We start from the raw sequence: 3,928 nt of genomic DNA on the forward strand, positions 1-3,928 counted from the left end.
CCTGTAATCGACTTTATTATCTGAACAGCTAATAGATGATACTGTTTCTCCAACAGTGTGGTGGGTTAGAGCCACTGAATGAACCTACATCCATTCTGTCTTCAAGCATTAATATATCACAGAGCCTCAGAAGCATCACAGCAGTTTACTGACGAAACCTTCCAGAATTTCTGGGGATATTGCAGCAACATTTTTATGGAAAGAGATTTCCTTTTAGCATCCTCCTTTTCTCCCCTCCCTCCTCCCTCCATCCCTTTCTTCATCGTCCTCCCTCCGTCTCTTGCAACATCCCTCCGCTCTTATGTAATCAAGTGAACCACATGTGTGTTGAGCTGAGCTTATTTCCCTCCCCAGTGGCCGACCTCTTTGAAATACACACATGCACGGGAAAAAAAAAAAAAAGCATAAATGCAAATGTGGACATACCGAAATTCAGACACACGTACAAAAATGCATGTAAACACACACACACACCCCACAGAGCGGCCAGCTGTCCAGCATCTTTGCAGCCCACCGGTCCTGCCTGAGCTGTCAGGTCACGTGACCAGTGGCCATCGCTAAGAGACATAAAACACAGCATCCTTCATGAATTAATTATGGCCAAAAATAGCAGAAAGAGCAGAAGTCTTTGTTGTTGCAGACGTCTGTGTGTGTGTGTGTGTGTGTGTGTGTGTGTGTGTGTGTGAGAGAGAGAGAGAGAGAGAGAGAAGGAGAGAGATTTTGGGTCAACGAGGATAATCATTAAGATTTTACTTCAGGGTTTTGGGGAATGAATGAGTCTGCTGTATGCAAATGTTCTCATGATTACAGCGTGAGGAAAGAAGTGCTGTTTTCAAGTCTTTGTAGTGTGTGTGTGTGTGTGTGTGTGTGTGTCCCAGAGACACACAGACAGGGAGAGAGGCAACTCAACCTGACAGTGACACTAAAATAACACAGAGCCAACACACGGCTCGGCCACGTCTCGGTTCGCTCTGTCGTTGTCACATTAATGTTTCAGCAGCCGTGCTGTGGGATCTCACAGCGCCACACACAACAGTGTGAGGACACAGTTTCATCATGTCCACTGCTGCCTCGATAAAAAAATGGTTCTGTCGAACCCCAACAAGTCTGGTGATATTCTTTTTGTCCGAAATCACAAGAAGACTCACAGAAGGATCGCCTGATTTATGTTCGAGTCACATCAGGAGCCATTCTGCTGTGTTGACTGACATGTTTGCTATTATACTGACTCAATCCTACATACACCAAACTACAGGACAGACTAAATAAATGCAAATAAGATGCGAACTCCTGCCCTTTCCTGTGTGCATCATGGGACCTTTGTTTTGGAAAGAATGTATATCAGTATTAAGTTAGAAATCAGTGGGAGACAAATGATTTTGATATGTTCACAGTGTTATACTTCATAATCTGAACAGGCTGAATAGTTGTAGCAATCGTTTAAAATCGACAAACGTGATGTGTGTAATTCACACAATGTCCCATTCACAAAACATGAATACATGATACTGAGTACGTTTTTAATAAATCATATATTTTCCTCGAGGCTTCACAATCTGTACATCTTTTGCCATCCTGCAAACATCAGCAGGAGCTCAGAACAACTTTTAAAAAATCATTTAAATGCATTAAAATTTCACATCACTGCGACTTTGTCCAGATCTTTCTTGCTATACAGAATCACTCCTGCGTGTCTGTTATTTATTTGTGTCCTGTGAGTTACCACTGGACAGACATGTTGTGTGAGGACAAAGTGTCGTACACGCTGCCCTTTGTATTTCTTTAGTATTCAGACGCAGAGTTCTGTTAATAATAGATGCAGCGTCTGCCGTTTGTTCCTAAAGGACAAGATTCATTAACGCTCCGTGTTCACAGCGACCTGTTTGTTCTCTGGTACTTTTCTTTAAAAGATCCTCCGTTGATCAGAGTTCACGTATACGCAGAGATTAAAGAGCAGATGATACGATTTCTGTGAGTTTAACTTTCAACTTCACATCGATAAATAAACTGCAAAAGACATTTTGTTATTCGCTATTGTTAAGTTTGCTGGGTTTTAAATCTGATTGCGAAGACTTTTATAAATACATTTTGGCTCAGGTGCAGCATGAAAACTGCAAAAGTAATGAGTTACTACATGTAGCACCTTTGGTCCTGACTTTTAGGTTAAGGAGACGTCACATCACTATAGGTCTGATAGGAGTTGCACCAGGGAGTTACCCACAAACAGGAGTGGGTGTTGGTTCAATTGAACAGATGACACTTTAATGTCAATGTACAACAAATAATAACATTGACAACTTAGCTGTATTTTCATTTACCAAAATAAGGCGCCACAAAATAAAATTATTGAATACAAATAAAAAAAGAGTCCATTACAGTTGAGCTCTCCAACTCAATGAAGTTCAGTTCTGAAAGGTGAATCCCAAGGTGTGTGTGTTCTGTATCAATGTCCATTCAGTTACTTCATCCTCAATCTCTACTACTACTACCTGGGTAGGTGAGGAGTGTGTGTCTTATCTGTTTTCAGAGTGTGTGATTCAGATGATCTGGAGTCTCCAAGGTAGGTTCTGCAGCTGGCCACGCCGCATCTCCAACTCTCTGGGCCGGGCTCGCCATCTTAAATCGCCGCTCTCTGTTTCTTCGACAGTTGATCAGACTTGCAAAAGAAAAACAACCTACACAGAGAGTGCAAAGTTGTAAGGATTTTCATCTGATTCTGTCTCAGTTTCTCATGAGATCTCAACATTTTCTCAGTTCTAGGCATGAAATATATTACCAAGCATCAGGGAAATACATACACACGCTAAAATGAATTATTACGAATTAGTTTTAACCATAAATGTAACCAATTATTCAAGAATTACCATAAACAGTTACAATTACCACATTTCTTCTTAACAGACACATAATTTATGCATCCTTTTTAACCTCTACTTGACTTATATAATTTATTTTTAGATATTTTAATCCTCCTTTTTAATATTTAACTTTTAAACATTAAATGATTTACAATTTTTATACACAATAGTGCAATTTCTCAATCAACCATGAAATATACCACACCTTAATGGTGCCTCAGTGGCTAATAACAAAAAATAAATAAAATAAAAATAAATGAAACGCACCTTCTCAAAACATGTAAACTTAGCTTTAGCTTAGCGATTAGCATGAGATAATCACAACAAATGATAGCGCAATTAGCAACTCGGGCTAGCGATTAGCATATCGCGATTAGCATTAGCATACATGCTAGCGATCTTTTCTCAAGCTATAAACTACAAAAACAACATTGGAAAACATCTATTAAGTAACACAGACCAACTTAAACCGAGTTAATAGCTCAATATATGCAGCTAGCGAACAGCCGGCTAACAGCCTGCTAACTCACCGGAGGGTCATCAAACATAAACTCAAAAGGCGGGTTAGGTTGATCCTCCTCGGCTCACAGCTCCGTGACTACCGGGCCAGCCGGCGAACATCTGCGTCCATTTTCCCGCGGCTGTTTTCTACTGTTTGCTTCCTGTTTTAGAGGAAGTTGCGTCACACAGGTGCAGACTTCTTCACGGGTTACCTGAGGCTCACAAACACTCACGGGGGAATACTGCCCCCTACAGTACAGGAGGTGCACTAAAAGAGTCTAAATGACATAAACAGGGTTAGTGACCTGATTTTTTCTTTTTTTTTCTTTATGCAGGTTACATAAAGTTATTAAAATAAATGTAATGAAATCACTGGTCACAATGTCACCTTCCCTCAGGAAATACTCTGATCAGAAATATACAACCTGTCTATGCTGGTCATAAAACAGTCTGATCTAGATGGAGGGCAGAGTCTGAACCTGCAAAACTTCATAATAATTCAGTTCTTAATTTGGGTTTTAAAGTTTTTCAAGATCGTACAAAAGCAGCATCAGGAAAGTTTACCCACG

General features: G+C 40.2%; 1 long non-coding RNA gene across 1 annotated transcript; it reads right to left on the reverse strand.

Moving 5' to 3' along the window:
- Positions 1-1,506: 1,506 nt before the first annotated feature.
- LOC119033691 lies at positions 1,507-3,520 on the reverse strand. The gene is made up of 2 exons (XR_005079350.1): positions 3,389-3,520; positions 1,507-2,675 (listed from the first exon to the last, which is right to left on the reverse strand). It is a non-coding gene; the product is annotated as an uncharacterized LOC119033691 (long non-coding RNA).
- Positions 3,521-3,928: the final 408 nt, after the last annotated feature.

This window comes from Acanthopagrus latus, chromosome 15, assembly GCF_904848185.1.
Source record: "Acanthopagrus latus isolate v.2019 chromosome 15, fAcaLat1.1, whole genome shotgun sequence".
NCBI lineage: Eukaryota > Metazoa > Chordata > Actinopteri > Spariformes > Sparidae > Acanthopagrus > Acanthopagrus latus.